Source organism: Paroedura picta, chromosome 11 (assembly GCF_049243985.1).
Source record: "Paroedura picta isolate Pp20150507F chromosome 11, Ppicta_v3.0, whole genome shotgun sequence".
Classification (NCBI taxonomy): domain Eukaryota; kingdom Metazoa; phylum Chordata; class Lepidosauria; order Squamata; family Gekkonidae; genus Paroedura; species Paroedura picta.
Window position 1 is genome coordinate 7,626,975 of NC_135379.1, and position 27,098 is coordinate 7,654,072.

Here is a 27,098-nt window from a genome sequence, read left to right on the forward strand (position 1 = left end):
TTGAAATAAGCTTGAGAGGGGGGAGGGGCAACATCCTAGAGATGTTTTTAGTTCAACAAACCAGATGCTTTGTAAGTCCATGCATAGATTCTGAGGTTAAAATAGGTTTTAGCACATCTCTGACATTTGCTCAGAGCGCTGAAATCTTCTTGTTTACTTCCTTTAGCTCTAGATTCAAATGAGTCGCCATGTTGGTCTGAAGTAGCACAATAAAATCAGAGTCCAGTAGCACCTTTAAGACCAACAGAGATTTATTCAAGGCGTGAGCTTTCGAGTGCTTGCACTCGAAAGCTCACACCTTGAATAAATCTTTGTTGGTCTTAAAGGTGCTACTGGACTCTGATTTTATTGTTCTTTAGCTCTAGACGTTCCTGATATTCCTGAATTGTTACACATTTCATTTCCCTTGCAGTTCCAAGACCTGCCACACTGGTATGTTTTGCTTCCAGTAACTGAACACATGGCCTAATGGTCTGGAAAGTAAAAAATAAAGTAACAGAGACAGTTTTAATGCCACAAAGCTCTCCTCCTCCTCTATTAGCAAATGCTTTGTTTTCACCAATGAAGCGCCTACACTTTTAAGGACAACATAGAACGTTATATGCAAAAAGATACAAGAAACAACACTGATTTGACTGGGTAAAAAAAAACAAACCCATCTCTATTTGTCTGCTTGAAATGGAACGCATGCATAAATCCTTATGGAACAGGGGCTTGTTGATGAAGACATGCAACTCCTGAGATAAGCTGCTTTCCAAATGTTGATAATAAGCTTGTTTCTTATATTTTGTAAAGGCCTATGGCTATATACAAGTAAATTCTACCACGTACAAATGTTGATGCCTATTTTCGGCATATCTGGCCAAAGCCAACCGATAAATGGAGTAAGCCCTACGTGGACCTCAGCGATCCCTTGGCTGGGAGATCCTACCAGGACATAACTTTTCATGAACGGTTAACTGGTCGTGACTATATTAACCCAGCAGGCATGTTACTTGACTGGGAAGAGGCCCAGGGGCGGAAGGCTTAATCACATGAGGTTGATTTCAATTCATACAGAGGTGATTGTGTAGTGATAGTAGGTTCTGTCGGCCATCACCGCCAATGATGCTACTCCGGAGTAACTGCTAAGCAAACTGTCCTCCGATCATAATCTCCTGTTCAAATTCCTCTGAACATTTTGCGTATTTACTGATATCCTGTGATAGTGATATGACATGATGTGATGGTGGCGTGGGTTCATATATTCACACAGGCACACACAACTTTATAAAGAAAACGACTACGCTAGAATAACTGGCAGCACAAGAACTGGGAAGATGTGACAACTTCAACGAAGCTAACAGACGGGAAATCACTTGATTTGGTCTCTGCACATCTTTAAAATCATGCTCTGTGAACATTGTTATGACAGTGAAAAACAAGATTTTTTCCCCTGTAAAATTAAATGTCACTCTTGATAGCATAATATCGGAAACATCATCCTTCCAAGTCCACACCAATATGTTGCGCAGAAAATTAAACTCTCTCTGTTTATTGAGTGGATAATGCAGTCTTCAAATGTGTGAGAACCCCTGCTAGGTGAGAAATTAAAAAAGGGAGCGCTATAAAGTCTAATGGTATGTATGAAATACAGGAAAAAAGGTAACTTAATTGGTAATCAGAAGAAATCATAAAACTAATCATGCAATTAGTGTATTAAAAAGCCAGCATATGAGGTGTGTATAATTACCAGAAAACAATGCCACAGTGGCATCTAGCATTAATGAATTAACAATTACGTGGGGGAGGGAAGGGGAAGAAGGGTACATGTGGGAAAGGATATACTGGTTTCACATGGGAAAATTATTCCTTTGCTCCTTTCCCCAACTCCAGTCCTCTGTGAGGAATTCAGCTTTGCTCACTGGGCAAACTGCAACCAGCACTTGCCTTGCCCAAAGTCCCCAGCAAGTGTTAAGGCAGGATGAGTTGTGTAAGGACTGTACCATGGAGCAGGTTCATTTTTCTTTGGAAAGGGACAAACCAGTTCAGCTCAGTTTCTCCAGACCTGCCTCTCTTGCCTGAATCAATGTGCGTTTCAGAATTTCTAGTCAGACTATATATCTGAAAAAATACATCATTGGCATTTTCTGGATGCATTTGGGTACCTGGGTTGATATTTGGAGTTCTCCGAATACTGGGGGAATACCCAGGGCTGGCATGCTGAGGCTCCCAAGGCCAGATTTTCTACTGTTTTACAGGTTTTCCAGACAATGGGGAAGAGAGGGGAGGCAGGCAACTTTTTCCCAGGCAAAGGGATCAGCTGTTAAGGAGAGAAGTCTGCCTAATCCTAACAGTCCTTGCACAGCCCCCCATGACTCTCTGAGCATGGGCAAAGAAGATAAATGGAGGTCTGTCCTGCCTTGCGGTTGGACTCCATTTCATAGCTTGATTTTTTTAAAAATCTTGCTGCTGTTTGGTCTTACTTTAATTTGCTTGGCTTGGATTCTCTAATTTCATATTTGTGTTAGGCTATTCATGTTGGCTCATGTTCTGCTGGGATTATCTGGTTTGATGTTGGTTCTGTTGGGCTTGTAGGTTATGTTTGAATTTGGAGCCCACTGGCCACTGCTTGCTTTTGTGTGTTTAGTTACTGGCTTCTTTGTCCCAGAGAAATCATGGATATCACCCTTAGGAAACAATGAAGAAAAGTAGGATGGATGGAGCACTTTGTTCAGAGGCCTATATAATTTGATCCCTTGAAGCAATTCATTTGAAACCTGGTGGGTCTTTTGTGGACAGGCAGGACAAGGTTCCCTGAAATTTTGGTGACCTTTGCTTGCCCTCCTGAAATAATCCCCCATTGGGAATAACAGACCCCCCAAAGATTTTGGTACGCTATGAGAAAAAAACCCTGCATTCAAATCCTGAAATGGCCTGAATAATCCCCAAAAGGACCATAATAATTGAAAATCCTTGTATGGAAACTGTTCCCGAACTCTGAATTCAAGAAATACAGAATTGTTTTCAACATCTCTAGTAAGAACAAAGGCAGCACTGAAAAGGAAGCTATATGTTTAACACACATCCCACTCCAGTAATAAAAACAACCCACCGAACCATGCATCTTAGAAATGAAACATAATCTCATTCAGTTAATAAATGTTAAATGTTATATTTAAAAACACAGAGATTTGGTTTCAGTATTCTCGTTATTAATTCTGATAATCTAATACAGCAAGATAGTAATTTCTTGATATAAAACGTTGCAGAAGAAACTAAGAAAAAAGATTACACATTCTCCCCACTATTTGCATGCCAAATCATGCTCAAGATTTATAGAGGACTCAAGATGTGTCTTGCACTGAGGAAGCCTGCTGGCAGAAGAATGTATTAGCCAGGACTCAAGGAAAGGTCCAAAGGTACATGAAGCTGTTGCTTTGGTAAAACAAAGCAAGTCTCAGGATCTAACTAGATATCACCATTTGCATTATCAGACGTCCAGGGACCTAATCCAGACTGGGATCACAATGCACGGGGAGGGGGGATTTAAGCCATGCTCCAGTTCCACTTTCTTAACCTAAGATGGCCACGAAAAACTGTTATTTGGCTTGTCATATGTAGCCCTATGAATAAGTTCCCAAGGGGACAAACAGCGTCTGCCTGGGGCCACTCCAAGTTGGGAAAACAGCATAGGAGACAGCTTAGAGATATTTGTAAAAACAAATTAGATTCGGGTTTCCTGGAGGCAGCTCGCTTACTCCACAGACACAAAGAAGCAAAGGGGTTCATTTTAGCTTGGGACTGTGGCATAGGGGTGGAGGTGGGTTACTGCCTTCTCCCTTGTGTCCATTTCTTGAACTGAAATGGCCCCCAGGGGAGCTATTTATCCCAGTATGGAATTGCATGTGTTCGGCATGGTCAGCAGCAAAAGGAAACATGGTAACCAAAGAATCCACTGGCTTGACATGATCAAAGCCGATACAGGGATGACCATGAACCAACTAAAAGAAGCAGTCATTGACACGAACGTATGGCGAAAACTTTCTTATAGAAGCGCCAAGGGTTGGACACGACTGAACGGATGACATCATCATCATCAGTCTGATCTTAAACTCCATCTCTCCATGGTCTCCATCTGGATGAGGCCCCACAAGCCAGATAATTAAAAACAAAAAAACTAAAAAGAACGTATGTAGATGCCCTAAGCCTGTCCCGGAGCCCTGCATAAACCACCCTGGATTTCCAAAAGGGTCAGCAGGGGATACATGCAAGAAAAAGATGTGAAAAGCGGGTAAACTGATGTTATGCAACTTCCTAGTTGGGGCTCAAGACTCTTTACATATGCAGTGACAGAAATCTGTTGTCAGAGAAATATACACTAGAACAGAGTCATGAGAAGGATATGTCTAACCTGGAAAAGTGATCGGAATCCAGAATTATCACTAGAACAGACACCTTGGGAAAGAAAGCGGAAACCCTGTCTCATAACTCACTAAATTGGCTTATGATGAGAACAGGAGACAGTGCTACAGGGAGGGGGGCTAGGAGTGGACATGGAAAAGTCAGGGGCAAAGCCGCTCACTCCGTAACCTCCCTGGGTAGCCTAGGGCAAGCCACACGCTCAGGCTCAGCGACCTGACAGGATCGTTGCAGCCAATGAAGCATCGCTTTGAATTCCTTGGAAGAAGGAAAGGATTAAACATAGCACAACATGCACAAAAATGTCCAATCTGTAAAAGATATCCCTTTAAAGTTGTTATGAGTTTCTAGGGAATCCTGTAGATTAAAAGTCTAAATTCTGAATACAGAAATCTGCCTCCATAGAGTCACATATGAAATTTCTGAAGAGGAGCATTCGCGCAGGCAAGGATGAGGCCCAAATAAAAGATTCTGCCACTGCATCAAAGATGGGAGTGAAATGGAAATAACCAAGGCAGGGGACAAAAGTGTTCGCAAATAGAAATGCATACAGTGGGAGATTGGCATTCTGCCTGGGGAAGTAAGTCCTGTTTCTTGGGCGTTGAGTGAACTTTGATCTTGTTTTTGCAAGACTCATACATAGCCTCCCTCCCTGTCTACCATACCTGCCTTTCTTACAGACGAAAAGAATCTTCAGAGATACCATCCTGAAATGGGTCACAACCTACGGGAAGAGCTGAGACTCTGCTGCCATCTTCAGGAGCTGGGGAGATTTCCATCTATGGGTTCACTGCTCTTCTCCGCTGTTGACCGAATGCTATCAGACCTGCTCACCTGAAGGAGGGCGTGTGCTGATACACCAGTCCGCCAATGTGAGCAGGGAATGTGATTGGACCGACCTGCCCGCATGAATTACTAGGTTGGATTCCAGTCCTCTGGCATTTTCTTAATGACCGGACTCATTCCACAGCACAGACTCCCCTATAGACCTCAAGTCATCCTCCGAAAGCTAAGCCACAGTGTCCATCCACTGTTTTGGAGAACGCTGCCATCGTATTCCCCATTCATCCAATGAACGTACCACATCAAACCAAATATTTATTGCCTTCCTTGACTAAAACCAGTCATAAAACAGAAAATCTTGTCTATTCGCAGATGGGCAATTGACTGTTTAGATAAAATTCCTATCAATGAATGTACTGCAAAGTTTTTATATCTTGCCATGAGAGATCATGAATGTATTTTGTCTTCCTCTAGTCTAAAGCATGATCTCTGCCTTTGTTTTCTCTGCATAGCAGTGGATCCTTTTGCACTTTCTCTGCTTATATTGTACTTTTATATGCTATTAAAGGCTTGTTGTTGTTTGTTGAATGTACCATTTGCAGCTTGGATAGAGCAACGAGTGCACAAGGCTGCCACTGTTCTACTGTCATCCGGACTATATGACCAGTCCTTCGAAGGTCACACATCAGTGTTAGTAATCGATGTGCATCTTCTTAATGTCATGCAGTATTTGCACATGCAAGGGAATTTTCATCTGGATAAACCTTAAATTACCCCACAGGTATTCTTAATAGTTCAGTCTCAAGTCCTTCCTATACATCCAAGTGGTACCTGTGTCGTGGAGCGCCGTGTTAAAATATTGCATTTTTGTATGAAATTGGTGGACCTCCATCGAGGTTTCTTTAAGGTTACGGTTAATTCATGGCTGCATTATGCAACCCAATGTAACATGAGCACCATCCCTTTTTAAGCCTATAGCTGTCTTTGTACAAGGACGTCATGATAATCACTTCAGATTTTCATTCCCGCCTCCCCTCCCCACAGGTTTTAATCAGAAAGTTTCATCCACTTCATGAAGTCTTTTGAAAGAGGGCCTAGACTACATCTTCAAGAGCCATACGTTGATTGATCCATTGATTGCCTGCGACTCCCGTAACCGGCTTGCGGTAGGTTATAACATTTGTAAAAGGCTCCTTACTGTGGTCCCTTACATTTGAGGCCCCTTACTGTGTTCCCAGTGCAGCCCTGCATCTTGAGGAGCATTTACTTTCTTGAGGCTGGCGATTGGATACACAAGATTAACTGCTAGCTAAAGCACGTTGTTCTTCTCCTGTGGATCTTGCCCGTTAGACGTTAATTGACATCTTTCGGTCAAACTAGAAAAGGACCCTCTCAGAGAGATAACAATTTGTTGGATACACTCCTAGCAGCTTAATAGCCCTCGGTTACTCAAAAGCTCGATCTGAAACCAAGCAAAGGATTTGGAACATGGAATAGCAACACCTATGGTGATGCTGTGGCGAGCCCACGTGAATCAAACCCGGCTTAGCAGACTAAAAGCCGCCATTCCTAACCACTACACCATGCTGGCTCTGAATATATATTTAGTGTAATATATTTGTTATTTAAATATATTTAATGTAATGGTTTTCATCCTGCTGGTCCAGCGCTACTTTGGCAGTAACCCTGGACCTAAAACTGAGTAAGTAGAACAGTAAAACAAACTAATAGAGTTGCAGATCATATGACTGCTGGCTTGAATCATTCTACATGGAAAGTCCTTCCCACCATCTGAGGTTTGCAGTAGCTAGTTGTGATTATTCTGTGTTAGGGAAAGGGACTCTTCAAAGAAAAAATATGCAGGTGTCTTGTAACATCTCAAAGACCTACAAATGTGTCTTCAAGCACACTCATAGACTATAGCCTGCTTTGTCTGTTCAGTGCTATTCCTCTGCTTTAGCCATTCCAGAGGCCAGACTGATCTCTGCAAACAGAAAAATATTCCAGAATTAAACTATGGTGAGACTCAATCCATGTTAAGTTGCAATTGCCCATTCCTGCTTTAAATGCTGCACTTGCGTTATGCCTTCACCACAACATGGATAAGCAAAGATGGCATTCTGATTTCACCTGTGTCCTGGGGCATCTTAGGCGCTAAGGACAGGTAAGAGGGGGTGGCAAGAAGCATCATACTGTTTGAACTGGTCAAGTCTCATATGAGTTTGACCAAATGTGACTAGCTGGCAAATTAGATTATATTCAGAGTTGTGATGTGCCCCTGCCCCAGCCGTGTAACGGCAAGACTTTTTCCTTCCCCACGTATTTGGCTCTTGCAACGACGTAATGAGAAAAACACAACATCTAGCATAGTACAGACTCAGTCCTAGGAGCAAAACATTGAAGTTTATACCCAGAATTGGATTCAGACTGGCAACAACCCGGTGCTCTCTAAAACACTTTGTGCCTAGGCAGAAAGGGGCGGCAAGGTCAGGAGGGAAGTGATACCGGGAGAGAAACTGGTACTAGATAGTCTGAGTTTCTTCACCAAAAGGAAATGACCAGATGCACTGTCTTGAGCTGGAGTCATTGGTTGGGCTGATAAAACAGTGGTGAGATCAGAGAAACAGCTAGGCTTGTGCGCTTCGGCGCACTTCGGCCATTTTGGTCGCCATTCAAGCCTGAAGTGGCTAGCGCAGGGGTAGTCAAACTGCAGCCCTCCAGATGTCCATGGACTACAATTCCCAGGAGCCCCTGCCAGCATCGCTGGCAGGGGCTCCTGGGAATTGTAGTCCATGGACATCTGGAGGGCCGCAGTTTGACTACCCCTGGGCTAGCGCCACAGCACAGGGAGGAGGGGTGGCATAAGTGGTGCCGTGCCAGTCAGCCCACGCATGCAAGCACAGAGCTCTGCGCCTGTGTGAGTGTGCCAACTGGCGTGCCGCCACCACCACCACTCCTCCTCCCCCCCCCATGCCGTGGCACTGGCCGCCTCGGGCTTGAATGGCTGCTGAAGTAGCTGACGGGAACTGACGCACACAATCCTACTTCAGATACCTTATACCTTGAATAAAACATTATTAGTCTTAAAGGTACCACCGGACTGAAACATTTTTCAGTAGTGAAGGCTGTAAGTAAAAATATCTATTCAGGGCCAAGTGGAGAAGGAGTGACTCACAGGGTATTCACTGAATTAGCACCCAAGTCCAACACAGTCTGATTCCCTACATCTGTCTCCCTTTATCTATCTATGTCTTCCTCCCTTACTCTTTGGTACTGGTTGCAAGAAGTTATCTTTTTGCATTTCTCAGTGCTTCGAAACGCCAAGTCCAGGAGGAGTTGCACGGAGACCAATCAGTCAGCTTCTTCGAGCGAATGTCTCTTAACATCCTGTTCCTCAAGTTCTCAGTTTGTAAGGCAGAATAACAGGCCCCAGTGGTGCTGGCATGGAACTAGGTCAGCTGCCTTCAGGTGAGAAGAATTCAGAGGAGAGTTTCCAGCCACTGTTGCAAATAGAATCTGCCAAGGTGAGAGCGCTTAAATGATCTAGCGTGGACACCTGTTCTAACCTGGTTATGTTCTTCCCAATTTCACACCAGCTGACAGACCCAGCTCCTGAAGAGTTCAAGGCAGAGACAGAAGGGTAGGGTGTCAAAGGCAGGCTATAAAAATAACCAGAGCAGAATCTGATCATTGTTCCAATGAGTCAGAAAGTTTGACCTGGAAGTCCTTACAGGGGTCAGGGAGTGTTACCTATCAGTGGAAAGAGATTTGCCACCCCCCCACCCCCCCACATACAAACACCGCATTTCTTCTCTTTAAACAGAGCAGATTGATGTTCCTTAGATTGTAATTCTCCATCCATTATAATACTGAATCCTGTCAACGGGATTTTTAATAGAAGCAGAATCTTTCTGACATTTCGCTACTGGTATGCTGCAAGACGAGTTGAGACAAAGGGGAAATGGAGGACAAGGCATCAGGAAGGGCTACATTCTGCCTGGCTCAAGGCAACCCTGTGATCAAACTGGGAATTTTGTTTTTAGAAGCAGCAATGAATCTATAGTTTCTTAAAAAGCCAGATCGTTATGATATAATGACTACCGGATATGCACTGGAACTTGTAACCGTTTCATATCTGAGAGCAAGCACTGTCTAACTGCCCAAAGTCATCCTTGGGCAGTTTCTGATTTTAGTTTTAATTTTTGTCGTACATTTTTATTACTACATTTTAATGATCTATTCATTTCCATGTATACGTACATCAATATATTTGTATTGGAGCAGCATGCATAGGCAAGTATGCACTGTACTTTACTGCTTTTGTATTGTGTTCTGGTTTAAACCGTGATGAATGTATACATATGTATCTGAGAAAAACAAGCTTGCTATACAGAGACAAAATAATGAAGAAGTGGGATACAGGGTAATTTGGGAAAGGAAGTCCTAGCCAATGCAACAAAAACATGCTACAGAGCAACTGATACAAGCAGGGCAGGCTAAGGTAGGAAGATCCGGTCCCTCCCTCTGTAGCCTCTGCAGATTTTGTAGCCTGTGGCTCTCTAGGCTAGCCATCGCCTGCAAACATCTACCTGGATAAAGGCAAATGCTAGCAGAAGGGTAGAGGGTAGGTATGGGGAGGGTCTTAGACTGTTGATTGCTGCTGCCATTTTGGGAGTACTGTCGGTTTTATTGGGTCTTATAGCTTGCTGAGGGGTAAAACGTTAATGATTGGGGAAGGGATTGGCACACCACCCCGTATTGAGTCTGCCATGAAAACGCTAGAGGGCGTCACCCCAAGGGTCAGACATGACCCAATGCTTGCACAGGGGATACCTTTACCTTTTATGCTTTTAGGTCTATGTTTTTATGTAAACCGTTACGAGCCAGCCGGGCCGAGAGTGGGGGGGCTACAGGTATGATAATAAATTAATAAAGGTACACCATAAGCACGAAAATGTTGCTTACTGTGCCCTGAAAGGGTCTCTTTATATGTCACAGGGAAGATAGTGTAGAGATGCTCACAAAAAAATGCTGGGTCAGACCAGAGGTCTATCCAGTCCACTTTTCTGATTCAAACAGTCGCCTCTGGGAAACTTCCCTCCCCTGCATCACCTGCAACTTCAGAACATAGACATGTTCTAAATAATGCATTGTCGTATAGATACATGAGAAAAACTACCTGAAGGTATATGCAATTTAATACAACTTCCAACAGATTTATCTATCCGTCAAAGCCTGAGCAGTTTATGATACTAGGAAGGAAGAAAGGCAGGCAGGCAAGCAGGCAGGCAGGAGGTATATTATAACCCAGACCATTTATGCAGTAGGGAAATGAAGGAGGAAGGCACAGGAGCAGAAAGGAAAGAAGTCGGAAAGGGAGACGTATCTCATAGAGTTTTCTAGGCAAGGAGGCAGGCTGCAGTATTGTGATTCTTTTCCATTGTAATGCATTGTAACCCAGAGGTGTGTGAAGATAACCAGACCTTCAGGCCTGAAGCTGTCTACTGGAGGAAAAAAAAATCTAAGGAAATAGTGACTGGGTTGGTGCTTTCAAGACCCCCATGGACCCAGCTATGGTGTTCCCTTGCCCCCAGTGGGCATCTCTCTGACTGTTTCCACACTGGGAACTTTGATGCCCCAGCTCTCCTGTGGGAGCACAAATCTGGGGTGGACAAGGTGCACCAGACCAAACGCTCCCCTGTGCAGGAGCAGGAAGGGGGGCGGGGGGGGGGGAAACCTGCCCTGACTCCAACTCCAGCCTGCAGCCCAGCACGAAGCATCCATTATGGAAACAGTCTTGCATCAGAGAGAGAGAGAGAGAGAGAGAGAGGGAGAGAGAGAGAGAGAGCTTATAGTACTAATATTATGTCATATTTGGAGAGCCTACACTGCTATTGCTCCAGGCGCACCCTGCCCCAAACAGTTTTGTGCTGGTCCTCTAAGACCTACCGTCAGGCTCCAAATGGGTTTTTGACTGCATCTGCCAAGAACTAAACTGCATTAATCATCCCTGGGCCAACATGCAAATGTTTAAAAAATGCTGTTTTATATTCTGAAAACCTTTTTGAAACTAAAGTTGGCAGCTCCTCTGAGCTCTTCCATTAATAGCTTTACAGCCGCTCACTGTGTATGGATGGATGTACAGGAAGCAAGAGCCAGTTGTAGAAAAGATACATAGCTTTTTCTTTGAAAGAAAGTCAAGCCCAGAATGTCAAGAAGACACAATAAGTAAAACGAATTGTTTTGTTGGCCCAACTGAACTTGGTACAATAAACATGCAAGCTTCACAGACCGCTTAATCAAGTAAATGTACACTCCAGAGAAACATATTCCTACGGTAGCTAAGCTGATCCATTAAAAGATATTCCGTTATCTACTTTGGATATCCAGTCCTTCGGGACCAACATGGTGGCCTCTGTCTTTGGAACATATTATTGCGGATCAATGCCGTATCCAATTAGCAGGAGCAATCAAGAGAGTGGAAGAGAGACAGAGTCAACTGGAGGCGGGGAGGGGGGGGAGAAATGACAAGTTTAGAGGCAGAGCAGCACCCACTTCTACCGTCCTCGAGGGATTTGCTACACCATGTAAAGTGACAGCACTAAACTGCTGAAATCTCTCCTGATGAGTTCCTACACCACTCAAAATGAAATGATGCGGCATGGTGAAATCCATATGCTACAACCCCTGAAATAGTGAAATCCATCTGTTGCACTGAATGGTTACATTTAATATCATAGAGACAAAACAACAGCAACAAGGACAACGCTGTGCGCCTCAGAAAATGTATCAGTGTGGAATAATCGTCACTTGTTTTTTTTTAATGCATTCCCGAGGATTCTTTGAAGTTGTTCAACTGTCATAATAATCTGACCTGACCCTTCTAATGAGATCAAAGCTTTGAGGCATTGTGGGGTGGTAAACAATAATTACAGCTCAGTCCTGGGCACGAGATCCCAGTGCTGAGCCATTCATGGACTATGTGCTATAAAAATAATTGCAGCACATTTAAAGCATTACCTACTTCGGCCTACGATAAATGCTATTTTCCGAACAGTAAATGTCGTTAGGTAATAATGTCATTCAGTTGCATGACACACAGACATTCAGCAGTTGCAGGGGATTTTCGAAAGCAGCATGCACATTTTAGCATGGGTTGTTTTGCAATGTGTGAAGTGCAGACTGTCAAAATACAGCCTACGGGAAGCTTTTTTTAAAAACCGTAAACAGGTAGAAAAATAAGTGCCGTATGCATAATTGTCCAAACATGTATTTATGCAACCCTTACGCTGAACTATAAGGATACCGCTACACAGATCATCTCATTTTAAGAAAAAAGCTGACAGGGAAGCCTTAAAAAACATCTGCCAGAATGTTAACTGCTATACGTTGTAGCCTGGAATTGACAACATGGTGACATTCCTTGTCGTTCCCTGATGGTTGAGCTTTGTTGAGAAGATGCCCCCATATTTACATTTCTATTTTGCCACACTGGGCTTTTTTTTTAAAAACTTACTTTTAAAACCAGCTGGCTTGAAAAATCTGGTCAAGCTTTCTTGTGTAGATCAGGGGTACTCAACCTGTGGTCCTCCAGATGTTCATGGACTACAATTCCCATGAGCCCCTGCCAGAAAATGCTGGCAAGGGCTCATGGGAATTGTAGTCCAAGGACATCTGGAGGACCACAGGCTGACTACCCTGGTGTGAATGATTACCACAAGGACCAGGAACTGCCAAGGGAGACTTGGCCCTTGTGTCGTTCATTCGTTCATTCGTATAGTCTGCCTGCCTCCTTGGGGGGGCTCAAGGCGGATTACATAAAAGCACATGAAATCCCATTTTTAGAGTAAAAAACAACAACAAACCAATGGTGAGAACTCAGTATTCACACATATCTCCAAGTGCATTTCAGATGTTCTTAGGCCTCATGAAGCAAACGCCACCGAGGAAGGGCCGTGTCAGTGCTTGGCTATTTCTTGTATGCTCAAGGAAACCCCAATTGTCATTTTGGGGTCAGGAGGCAAATTTCTTCCAGGTCAGATTGGCCAGGGATTCTGGTTTTCTGGGGGGGGGGAGAGCATAATCTGGCCATGGAACTGGGGTCACTCTTGGTGGGCAGGTAGTTGTGAGTTTCCTGCACTGTGCAGGGGATTGGACTAGATGACCCTGGTGGTCCCTTCCATGATTCTATGATTCTATGACACGCACTGCCTGCCTTGCCCTACAGTTCTATAAATCATCACACCACTTTTCCATTAGTAGTGGTCATCCCGGATCTGGTAATACGTGACTGACAAAAGTGCATGCTCTCCAGACGGTATCAGTCACTGTTTGTGACCATCAGCATAAGGAACTGGTTTTAGGGTGAAATCAAGCACCAAGTCTCTTGTGTGTATAATTGTGCAACCTATAACCCAGTGATTCCAACAGACTATTAGCTAATCACTCCACTTTAACAATGGTCTTGCATAGAGGTCAGGTAACTTCTGATGAGAAGCACAGATTGGCTGAGTGAGTGATTAGTTTATTTACTAACGCCCCTGTGGTCACTCTCACCGCAAAGGAGTTTTTCGGTTCTGGCGGGTTTTATACTAGGCACTAAAAGATGACTGTTTTTTGTTTTGTTTTTTTGCTTTTGGGGTGTGTTTTTTGTAGCAGAAGTAAAACAATCAAACATAAGACCACCTCCGGAGCACTTAATAAAAGCTCAATCTCTTGGCACGGCTTGTTTTTCCGTTGGTGATGCGGATCCGTTTAACATTACGTAAGCAGAGTCTCAAGCCCCTTAAGAGAAGGGATCTCAAGAAGCAGCCAGATTTAGCTGCTGCTGCTAGACAAAATTAATAAGATACTTCAGTTGTACAAGCACACTGTTGCAAATCCACTATAAAAATTAGGGCTGGGGGCGGTGGGAGATAAATTGGGATTCGAAACAGGAGCCTCCTGTTCCCTGAGCTTACCCTTGTAGTAAAACCATCGAAACTGCAAAGTGGGGAAAAGAGAGAGAGAGAGAGAATGTTGACCACCCGGATATGGCATGACTGTGCCCCAATTGCTTTCACTTACATCTTCTGCCCCTTTTATTTAACCCGCTATGTGGGCTCTCCTCCCTTAGAGAGGCCCTGGGCTTTGCTACGTCGATCTTGCAGGCCAGAGGAACAAAACCCCAGGGGTTTGAGAAAGGCGCCACCAAAGTCTGACTACAAATTCAGCAGCCCTGCCATTGAGGGGGAGGGAATGGGGAAGTGTCAGTGCGCTTGTTTTTCTCTTGGGTCTTTCAGGAGCTCCTTGTAAGGATACCATAACTGGTTTCTCTCAAGCCTTCAGAGGTTGATGAGAGAAACTTTCTGGCCTGGGCTTCTTCTCGCCTATATATATCCTAAGGGAGGGGTCTCCAAGCTTTTTTGAGCCAGCAGGGACCTTTGGAATGTTGACAGACGATACCAAAAATGGCTGCCTCAGGAGGTGTGGCCAAGCACAAAATGGGGACCTGAACCAGGAGGAAGTGTTCTGCAGGACAATAACTATACATCCTCCTTGTGTCTTAATATCAGGTCGATCACAGACAGTATATTTGGTTGGGATAATTTTATAGCTGGTGGAGATGTCCTGGAGCACACCTGCATGCTAGGGTTTTTGACAAGTCAGGTCTGGGTTTGACTTTTTCAAAAGGAGGGAGGGAAAAACAAATTGTGAACAAACTGGGTATGCAAAAGTACTTCTGAAGTCCGGAGGGAGCTGTGCGGAGTGACCGTCAGAGCTCTCTCTCTCTGTGGGTACTTATTGCAAACTGCAAAAGCGAAAACATTGTCTGAACTGTTGACAGTACTGAACTGACTTTCCCAAGCACATCCTGTTCATTTCAATTAAATGTGTTCTAGCAAAGTGATCTGAACTATCCACACTAGGCAGGGCATTTCTGTTCCCCAAGGACTAAAGAGAGTCACCATTGTACACGATACAAATAAAAATGAAGTAAGATTTCATTTTAGAGGCAATGTCACCAGAGAATCACAGATCTGTACCACAAAGTGAGTACGGAAAAGAAGAAAGCCCCTTTTAATCACAGTAGGGGCAGTTTTCTTCCTGAAATCCTCACTGTCAGCAGATTCACCCTTGTGCGGACAGCATCAAATGGAAGATGAAAAACAGGCTGTTTTGAATGCAGGAAGTTATCGGCTAACCTTTGCTCAGAAAAATGGGAGTTCTGTAGTTTACAGGGTCAGTCTTCACACTGCAATTTCTTCAAAAGTATTCATCCTCCGGAGCATTAGAATCATATTTTAAAATAAAATAAAACACAGAATCTTCCATGAAACGAGATACAATTTACAACCAAATCTATATAATTCTGAAGTGATACTAAAGTGCATGAAGCAGGTTGCCGCACCATAGTCCAAGCCCAACCAGTTGGTTAGGGAGAAGGCTAAAGCAGAATGGATTCATGTTGTGGGAACGGACTCAGGATTCCTCTAGTTGGAACAGACCTATCAGCATTATATGCATACCAGATGAGTAATACAGGTATTGTTTTTAAGACCTAAATAAACTGATTATTAGCAGTGCCATGCGAAGCAGTGGGACATCTTCTCAAGTCCATTCAAGTCAAAGGCCTTAGAAGCATTTAACTCTGCTTTAGGAAAGCTCGGTACATTATGTGCATGGGACACAGAATTTAATGTTCTCAGATATGTGTAGAATAAGGCATGTTCAAGGAAGGCTCTATGTAGCCTGCAGGCCTGGTTTTTGCCCTCCAAGGCAGGGTGGAGATATAGCCCCAGATTTCAACTCTGAAAACTCAGTCCTTCTGAGACGTACTGAGTGGAGACAGCTGGCCAAAAAAATAAGGCAGGCCGCTCTTCCGATAGCTGTTGCAGGAGCAGATGGCCAAGGTTAAGTGGGCCTTCTTGCGGAAGAATTGGCTGTTCCTTACTAGGCTGGTATAATCCATGGACCACTACTTTAACTCGGCAACTTTAGAGATCTGAAAAATATCTGGCTACGACCGAGCACCTAACAAATACAATATTAAACACCTGCATGCCAGACACCTGTATGCTGAGGCTGCTAAGCCATCTGCTGTACACACCACATGCCTTTTATTTTATTACCTTTTTTAAAGGCTGGGTTGTCAGGGGAAATCATTAGAAAGAGAAAGTCTCCAAAAAAAAAAAAGAAGAAAAAAAAAGAAAAGAAAAACGCTAGACAGCCATGCCAGCACAGATTGTACAGCAAGGGACGCCAGGCTTGCCAATAGACATTCTCTGTCATTTTTCTGCTGAATCTACTTACTTATCAATAACCTATTTGCATGACAACCTGGAAGAGCCATGACTGCAATGATGCTGGACACAACTGCGGCACAATGAGAAGGAAGAGATCCTAACAAGTGTACCTTCAAACTGAAGTCTCATTTGCACTCGTTCCCCCCAGCTTCACGAGAACTCACCATTTCCCCTGTTTTCGGTGACATTAGTCACCAAGTACAGCTCCGAACTTGCAAAAAACTTATTTGGGAATCATTAACGAAGCCTGTTCTGTATAGCTCATTATTACCGGACTCGGCCAGGACTGAACGGGGATGTTCACAGCCGCCTGTCCCTAGCTGCTGGATTCTGCAAATTCAGGACATAGCAATATACCAGAAAGCCACAGGAAACCATTCAAGGCTTCTCATCTAGGGACACATTCGTATCATGTGGCTTTAAATTGCTGCCTGGAATCCGAGCTAGATTTTAAAAAATATATATGATTTATACAATACTGGGAAATTAGTGACCACGAAGGCAGGTTACTCTGCACATCACCCACTGCACTGCTGGAGGAAAACATTTCAAAATGAATTTGCACCATAATGCATTGCTTCAAGAAGCAGATAAATTGTCCCCATGTAGGTAACAGCTGCCCAAGGACACATCAAACCATGCTCTCTGCCTCTGCAAACGCCACATTTGGTACAACTTTGCCTAAATGTGCTTTACTTACGCAAATCGTTTTGACAGGTGAGAGAAGGAGACGAAGAGAAGGAAGATGGAGAATTTGGGCAACGTTTTGCATTTTTTGGACACGGAAAGAGTTTTGGTGAAAACCGTCAGGCAGGGGAGAGTTATAGTGCGGTGTGAAGAACACACTGTGGCAAAAGTCCTTCCCTTTGACCACTGGCTGTTTGAGGTTATGACAGCAACATTTTTCACCCCCCGTACCTCTCTGTGCTGGCTTTTCATCACATCAGTTTCTAGTTCCAAGCATGTTCTTTCAGTCTTCCTGCCTACCCACTCTGGTCTTCGTGCCTTCCTTTGCAACCTCTTGACCTCTTCTCTGCACCCTCCCCTGCCCCCATCCTGCTTTCGTGTCTTCAGTCATTTTGGCCATCACTTCTCTCCCTCCGTCACTTCCCCTCCTTTAAATCCCACCACAACGCTGTGAGTTTTTCTGCTGTCTTTCCCAGCTACTGAAACATCTCTTTTCCTACTCTGCTTGCTGAAAGGTTCCCGTCTCTTGATCCTCCTACTACCCCACAATTTGGTCAGGATCATCGCTAACCTTCATCACTAGGTGGAGCTGTAACATCTCCAAGGAAAGCCAGAAGTCTCCCCCTATACACACAGGGTGTGTTTGTTTTTTTTGAGGGGGGGGGCAGTGACATCACAGCTGAGAGAGTCCAGCCCCAGGCAAAAAAGTGGGTTATCACCCCGGATTAGTTATTCCTTGCTGTCTTTGAGCACTATGATATGCTCCTAGTTAGAACAGCGGGCTGTTGTACAATAAACCCCAACATACATTTATGTGAACCCATGTTTCTATACTTCAAAACCCTATACCACAAATTAAAATTAATTTAGGTAGGGCAAGACCATGTTTCAGGAGTTCACCCACAGACCTGCCTCTGGTTTCGGCCTTGTTCTCTCACTATGGTCTTGTTCTCTCACTATGTTTGTCCTGCCTGTCTTAGAATCATAGAATCACAGAATCATAGAGTTGGAAGGGGCCATACAGGCCATCTAGTCCAACCCCCTGCTCAACGCAGGATCAGCCCAAAGCAGCCCACTTAAGCAGCCCACTCTTCAACACAGATGATGGAGGGAGCATTTTCCTTTCTCTAGCTTGCCTGGGAAAGAGTGGCCTCTGTGACCTATGCATTCATTGTGGCCTGAGCATCCATGCGTACAGCAGGGGTAGTCAAACTGTGGCCCTCCAGATGTCCATGGACTACAATTCCCATGAGCCCCTGCCAGCTGGGGTTATGCTCAAGCCATGCCTGCATATGCGCTCCCAAATGCGCACCGAGATACCCCTCCCCCCTAAAAAAACCCAATCAACCCCAAAATACAATGTTGTGATCCTTTCACTCATATTCTTGCAAGCACTGTGCAGGTTGTCTTTTGATTGATGGTAATTTGTCAACAAATGCCGGTTGGGTAAAGAGTGTCCCTCACAAAGAAATCTAACTGCACACTTCCATAGAATCATAAAATCATAGAGTTGGGGAGGGGCCTCCTGGGTCATCTAGTCCAACCCCCGCACAGTGCAGGACACTCACAACCCTATCGCTCATCCACCGTAACCTGTCACCCCCTTGAACCTTCACATAATCAGCCTCTCCGTCAGATGGCTATCCAGCCTCTGTTTAAAAATTTCCAAAGACGGAGAACCCACCACCTTCCGAGAAAGCCTGTTCCACTAAGGAACCGCTCTGTCAGGAACGTCTTCCGGATGTTTAGACGGAATTTATTTTGCATGAATTTCATCCCGTTGGTTCTGCTCTGTCCCTCCATAAGCTTTGAGCAAAAAAGGAGATTCTTTATAAACAGTTTTGCATTTCTTTAAAGACCCTGTGCTTTCCTGAAAAGTCAGTGTTTTCTTTTGATAGACAGACAGGAGAGAGAGGTATCCTCCATAGGATATATAACCATGTTCATGCATGGCGGAGTGAATGTTTGTGTGTTATGCACCCACACCCCATATTCTATATAGATATATGGAGCAGTGTTGTCTGTCACAGCAGAGGCCAGCAACAGCATCTGATGCACCGGCCACCTCTAGTGTTATCGCAGCACGTTCATGGCCTGGAGGACTTGGAGTGGGTCTAATTTCCATATCAAACCCAATTTAGATGAAACATCTTGGTTAAAAAAAAGAGAGGGAGGGAGGAAGGGAGGGAGTGCCAGTGCATCAATAGCCCCTTGATTAGATTTTTATCTCCTGAGCAGACAAATATGAATATTTATTACCATGAATGCAGATTTCTTTTTTGCTCTGATCTTGAATATTATCCACCGCTAATTTTTATGAAAATTTGGGCAACATAATGTTTTCACATAAACTGACAGTTCTCGAGATAATCCTATTATTGTCTGGTGGGAAAATGACAGTTTCCACTTATTCATGTGTTAACGAGGGATTAAGTATTGTTTTTCATCACCATAATCTAAGATGGAAATTAAAAATTGAACATTGTATAGGAAAGTAGAGCTATTGTGCCTCAGCATTTTTTTGTTGTTTGCATTCTCTTTCGGGGAATGGGTAAATCAGCAGTTTAACACAGTTCCCTGCATTTTAGGTCCTAGCTGAAAGTGGCACAAAAAAAAATCATTATCTTTCCTGCACACTGTGTGCAAGATGCGCACACGTCTACATTCACAAGATGCATGGCATCTCACAAAGAAAACCAAAGAATGGGATCGGTTTCAATGTCCATGGGCATACAATGGATACCATCCTATGAAGATTTAGTGTGGTCGAAACCCACTGAAATCAATGGACAAGACAAACATAACTCTGCATAGGAAGCTGAAAGTATCACTTGCTATTCTTACAAACAATTTTGGGAGCCAGCCCTGGGAGGAGACTGGAAGGAGGATTTGTAGCAAGCCAGAGAGGATCTCTGCACAGGGAGTATATAAGAGCAGACGGTAGGGAAAGGAGGGAAGAATCAACTGTTGCAATCTTTGGGGGTCTTCTGCTGCAGGGAAACTCTACGTGAAGGAGTCTCAAAGTGGCTCGCAATTACCTTCCCTTTCCTCTCCCCACAACAGACACCCTGTGAGGTGGGTGAGGGTGAGAGAGCCCTGATATTCCTGCTTAGTCAGAACAGTTTTCTCAGTGCTGTGGTGGGCCCAAGGTCACCAAGCTAGCTGCATGTGGGGGAGCGGGGAAACAAAACCATCTTGCAAGATTAGAAGTCTGTGCTCCTGACCACTACACCAAGCTGGCCCTCTGGAAGGTCACTGCAGAAAAAAGGAAATGCAACCTTGTTCAGGGGAAGTGGTACAATTACTTAGAAGTGACAGCAGTATAAGATCAATACACAGGAGCAAGATGCCTGCATTTTTTACATTTCTTTTATGTATCTAATATAAACATATAGTAGGGATGCCAGCCTCCAGGTGGAACCTGAGGATCCCCTGGAATTATAGCTCATCTCCAGATGACAGAGGTTATTTCCCCTGGAGAAAATGGCTGCTTTGGAGGGTAGATTTTATGGCACTGTACCCCACTGAGGTCCCTGTCCTCCCCAGGCTGCATCTCCAACTCTCCAGGAGCTTCCCAACCTCAATCTGGCAACCCAACCCCCCATCCCCCACCAGTGGCCATTGGGAACCTGACAATCCTTGAACAGTCAATATGTTTCCCTAATCTCAATGCAGATCAAAAGAACTTTTAAAAAATAATCAAGAATAAAATGATATAAACGGAGCTACCAGATCATAAAATACCCTCCATCTGGGGATTCACCAAAGACTTAAGTCTGAAAAGCTTCCAAAAGCAGAGCAACGTGTTTTTACTCATTAATTTTTGGCAGGCAGGGATAAATATGGCTGTTATGATTCATGTCATCTGTCCTGATCACTTGGGGAAATCAGACTCATGATAAGTAAAAGGAATATGCTACAATAAATAAAATTATATACATAAAAATATACATTGATAATATGGAGCTTCACATAAGGATTGATCGAATGTCTGTCCCACTCCAGCCACAGAGAAAATCCAGGTTTGTAACTGCAAGATCACATTGCTGGAGATTTCAATGATCTTGTGGGTAGGACTTTTAATACTGAAGGACCGTAGTACATAAGCATAAATGGGCCCACCATAGTGCAACGAGCCTTGTAGCCAACTGCATCAAGCAGGAATCTGACCCATCTCTTGCACAGGCTTATTGGGAGTCTATGAAGAGGTGTATGGGAAAAGTTACTTGGCATATTGCAAACTGAGCAGGATACTGGACTCATACATCTAATGCACAGCCAACGTCATCATCAGTTACGGAAACCACTATTGTAGTTTTTTACCTGATGTTATGAATTAGGCTGTATTATCCCTATGATCTATGTAAACCACCCTGAGCCGCAAGGGAGGGCAGTATAGAAATATAAGAAAATAAATTAAATAAAATAAACTAATTATCTGAATCGTTCCTGGCACTGTGTGCAAGAGACATATTCGTTTCCCTTAATGTAAGAGAATTCAGGGAATTGTTGTTCGGTGGAAGGATTGACAAAACACCTGTTCAAAATGCCCAACTGCCCCTTGCAGAACTTAAATTCACAGATTTGATAGATATGCATTAGAAAAAGGGTGGCCTTTACTCCATGCATCCCCAATCAGATGATACTGAATGTTCTTGAAAAGTACTTTGATAACAATAGGATTTATGGTGGAGATCAAAAGCATAATATTGCCTTAAGGGGTCAGTTACTTCTTTTATCGCTGTAGATAGTTCTTATTGAAGCTAATAAGTGCAGCATGCATGTTCTAAAGACAGAATAAAGCAAAACTATCAGAGAGTCACAGAAGAACAAGACCATTTTGTTTTTAAAAATGACTACAGGATTATCAAGCACAACAATGCCAAAGGGCTGAGCTAGAAGGACAACCATTCAACACCTTTGCAATCTTTTCTATATTAGCATTAGGCTAAGATTCTCAAAAGCCGAGAGGAAGGGGTGGGGAAAGTGGCACCTGTAATAAAGTTAAATCTTCGTGATGTCACCAGAAATTTAAAAAGCACAATTCAGTATGTATGTATGTATGTATGTATGTATGTATGTATGTATGTATGTATGTATGTATGTATGTATGTATGTTTATATTTATATACCGCTGCTCCTGAGTGTCTCGTAGCGGTTTACAAAGTCAATAAAATGCAATAAAATCCCCTCAAATATCCCTTAATACAGTTAACATAGTAAAATAATAGCACAACAAGATGGCGAACAATAAAATACCAGCTCTAATAATAAAATATGCTCTTATTCAGTCTCTCCCCATCTAAATTAGACAGTTTCAGTGCTCTCTTCAGCACAGTCACACTCTTCTAAGTCTGCCAAACTCAACTGGCTTAAGCGCATGTAGCTGTGATGATGATACCACAGTTAGATTCTTTGGGGAAGGGACTTAAAGTTTTTGCTTCTGTCATTTGAGTAGCATTGTGCAAACAACATACCTACAGAGGCTATCCATAGGAGCATGGCACCAATTATCCCCCCCCCCCCCGGCAACAAGCTTGTGCCAATGTATAAAATTTGTCGACTGCTTTGCCTTCCCCTAGTACCATGCTAAAACTCCCAACTTGTAGAAGGTTGGAACGTCTATTGCATATCCTTCTTCCAATGCGCCTGGGCAACAAATATATATTCTCCGTTTTTTACTTACAACCATCCTGAAAGGGAGTTTCGGCTGAGAGAGCAACTAGGAGTTCCATGGCAGAATGGGGTTTTGAATCTGGACCTCCTAGTTGATTGCTGTGACCATTGCACTGCACTGGCTCTGCACCCTCTTAGAATCTCTGGGTTTCAGGGGGAACAACTCTGTATATGCCATGCATCTTCCCTAACTATGCATTAAGCATGGCTAATTTGGGAGAATCCCAGGCTAAGCATCAGTATTGCATGCCATCTTGGATTTTACAAGTAGAAGTTGCTCGATGTTAATGCCGCATTGATGCTCCAACCCACAGCTCAGGCTGTGTGTGCTAGGCATTAAACGCGCTTTTCTTTTGAGCTCTTTGCTCGCTTTCAGTTAAAAGCTAAAAACCCAGAGCACAGCACAGCCCGAAGACAAACAGCAGTTTATATCAACATATATTGCATGTATTGATGTTTTTTTAAAATAAATAAATAAATCCAGCAAAACCAAAACAGGATGCATGTGTGCCTATAGCCACAAGGCACACCTTCCTTCGTTCATTTTACATGATACGGAATAAAAATTGAATTACTGCTGCTGCCATAGCAACAGCTCAATCGCTTGGCCATTCTGCTAGTTTAAAATCACACCCCACTTCCACACAGAGGAATTCATGAGCCAACGTGACACTTCACCATTGGGCTTTTTACCGTGTTTCGAGAGCACAACATCTATCAGAACAAACCTATAGCTGCTTCTCAATTTCATGTCCCATTTATAACTTTCTTTTTCTCATCATCACAGTCCTTTATTTATTTATATACCGTCATTCTTCTTATGCAAAAGACACACCAAGGCAGATGCAAGGATGCAGGAAAGCAGCTAACAGCAGAGACTGCACGAGACAACCAGCTGCGGAGCTGAAGCTGCCACCTGTCAGTCACAAGTCAAAATACGTTTTCAGCGCAGGAGTCAAGAAGGATAAACACCCAGATAAGTGACAAAAGCCACTGCTCTGGATAGGTGTGTCAGTAGCAGTCACAGAACAGTCGCCTTGGAAGTCATTGTCACATTTGCATTTGAAATAAAAATGAAACCGTAGTGTTTGCAGGATTCGTGTCTTGACATATCATTACCTGTGTAATCCTTCCCAACCATTTAAACTGGATCTCTTGGATTTGAAGCACTCTGGTCCTGTTGCCAGTTAAGACTGAGACAAAGGGCTGTGTGATGTAAGACCCACTTGACTGAACTGGGCTTACTCAGAGTTAAACCTTAATTCACTTCCGGGGTGGGGGGGGGGTGTTAAATGAAGTTTCAGTGTGAACATAAACACCTACATTAATTGAAAGAAAGAACTGGCTTTCTTCTAATTTCTATGGAGTAGTAATCCCATCAGAGATACCAAAGTGATTTTTGTACCTGATACTATTCAGTTTAATCGCTTCCGCACTGGGGAGCTTTGCGCCGGGGCTGCAGGCTGGAGTCTGAGCCGGGGCAGGTTGCCCCACCTCTTCCTACTCCCACGTGGGGGAGCATTTGGCCTGGTGCAGTTTGTCTGCCCCAGATTTTTGCTCCCACATGGGAGCCTGGGCAGCGAAGTTCCCAGTGCAGAAACGGTTGACCTCCTGGCAGCCCTCGTATTTGTACCCCATATTCTGGCATATTATTTATTTGTATCTCGTATATTTATTTTACCTCTCTATTCTCTGAATCTTCTAAATGAAAAATATTAGTATTCACATTTTAAATTAACACAAATCCACCACCCCTTTCCCTCTCCCAGATCTGGAAGTTTAATAAATTCTGACTATCCTGCCTAATTGTTCCTGGCCTTCTCCCCTTCCAGCTTCATTTTGAGTTCTATTTTATGGCTGGACCTTGACTCTTTGCTGAAGCTTTTAATCACGGCAGATGTACTAACATCATTCATAAGTAATAACAGAAAGGCATGTTCAAGCAGTAACGCTTAATCTAACTTACCTTTACGTCTCTGAAAATTGCCCTGGAGAATATTTGTCCCAACTTACCTTAAAGCCGCACGAAGATTAAACTATTAATTTTATGGTCATACTATAAACCCATCAATTAAAACGTTTAATGAAAAACATGGCCTGCAATTTCCGGAATCCAGGTGTCCCATCTGAATGATGACGCCAGCAATCCAAATCAACCCACTGCTAGTCAAAGATTGTGGCGCGTATGCCGAAGGATACCTGTGAACATCAGTCTTCCCACGACTGACAGTCTGAGCATCATTCTGGCTCAAAAAAGATTGTCACTTTTATTGGGAGGAGTAAAGATGGGCTTCCTCGTGGGGGGGGGAGCATAATAAGGTGCTGATACATGACTGTGACTTCCTGTCTGCAATACTAATTCTCCATGGACTGAAACGCAGGGTAGCATTCTGGCTTGAAGATGTGTTTTCACAATTATCTGCTATGCTTTAGGTTTCCCTGCTTAATTACATCAGTGCACCTGATAATCTGTCTGTCTGACTCCAGAAGGCATACGCTCAGTCTCTGAAAATTACTTGCTATCTCCTTTAAACACAGATGCCAGTTCAGAAGAGGTCTAAGGAATGTTCCTATTGACTTCTATAAAATTAGGTATACATCTGAAACGTTGCTTATCTACTTAAATGCCTGCAGGTTAATTGCTCCTCTCTAACACCCCAGACCTAAATGCATTATCTGGAAGCAAGGTCTATTGATTTCAGTTGGATTTACCTTCAAATAAAACTGTTTCGGATGACAGACTAAGAATGATGGGCTTGGACCCATATATTGAAAGATGAGGAGGACTTCCTATCAGGTAAATATCAGCCTCAATACATTTATTGTACTCTATTCATTAAAAAGATTTAAATGTATTTATGGGCAAGGCCCTGACGAGCATAGCTCAGACTAACCAGATATTGTCAGATTAGAATTAGACTAACCTGATATTGTCAGATCTCAGAAGCTAAGCACGGTCAGCCCTGATTAGAAGAAGAAGAGTTTATACTTATATGCCGCTTTTCTCTTCCTGAAGGAGGCTCATAGCAGCTTACAGTCGCCTTCCCTTTCCTCTCCCTACAACAGACACCCTGTGAGGTGGGTGAGGCTGAGAGAGCGCTGATATCACTGCTCAGTCAGAACAGTTTTATCAGTGCCGTGGCAAGCCCAAGGTCACCCAGCTGGCTGCATGTGGGGGAGTGCAGAATCGAACCCGGCATGCCAGATTAGAAGTCCGCACTACTAACCACTACACCAAACTGGTTCTAGGATTTGCATGGGACACCACCAAGCAAGTCCAGAGTTGTAACTCAGAGATAGGCAATGATAAACTACCTCTGAATTTCTCTTGTCTTGAAAGAGAGCCATTATGGTGTAGTAGTTAAGAATGGTTGATTCTAATCTGGAGAAGGGCAGGGCATAAAAATCAGGGAACAAATAAATAATTGTGACATTTGTCCCTCTCCCTAGAAGACCTACTCTCTCCAAACCCTCCACTTTCATTAACAATGAGTCCCATCTGCTGGAGAGACCAGAGGATCCACAAGGATGTGACAGAGTACCACAGAACATTACACCCCAAATGTGAGCACGAGCCTTTTAAGAAGCCCTCCTTGGCATGGGGAAGTGAGATCTGACTTGATCTATCTGAATAAAACAAAATCCCAACAACCCCTTAAAGCAGGGGTAGTCAACCTGTGGTCCTCCAGAGGTTCATGGATTACAATTCCCATGAACCCCTGCCAGCGGTTGACTACCTCTGCCTTAAAGACTAGCAACATTTATTTCAACATCAACTTTTGTGACTCAGGCCTCACATTTTCAGATATGTCAAAAGACAATTATTTGGAAATTCTTAAAGAGAAAGCTGCAGGGTGGAGGGGGAAGATGAGACTACCTGAGCCTACAGTAATATTTAAGATCTCCACCTTCCTACAAAAGCCTTCGGAATTGGTTGTCTTTCTCGGAGCTATCCAAGGTTCTGTAACTTTCTAGCTGTTCAGTCTGACCTCGTTTGTGTGTTGCAGCTTGCAACCACATTGCCCCAAATTTAGATTTCTGTGGATCTAGAGATGAAACCAAGTTTCAGTCAATGGGGGGGAATAATCAGACACAGATTTGTTCTTCTTTGGTAGTTTTGTTCCTGATTTACAACAAAGCTTGGAAGGCATTTCTTAACGGCCACAACGCTTTACTCATACAATCAGTGAAATATGAAACTGCAAAATGACAGCTGCAACAGTCTAATAATCAGGATTTTTAAAAGCCCTTTGGATATACAGACAG

At 43.5% G+C, this 27,098-nt stretch overlaps 1 protein-coding gene across 1 annotated transcript in view; it reads right to left on the reverse strand.

The window, feature by feature from the left end:
* The window catches only part of PTPRN2 (protein tyrosine phosphatase receptor type N2), a 532,892-nt gene that overhangs the window by 234,450 nt on the left and 271,344 nt on the right, over positions 1-27,098 (reverse strand). The window lies entirely within an intron of this gene.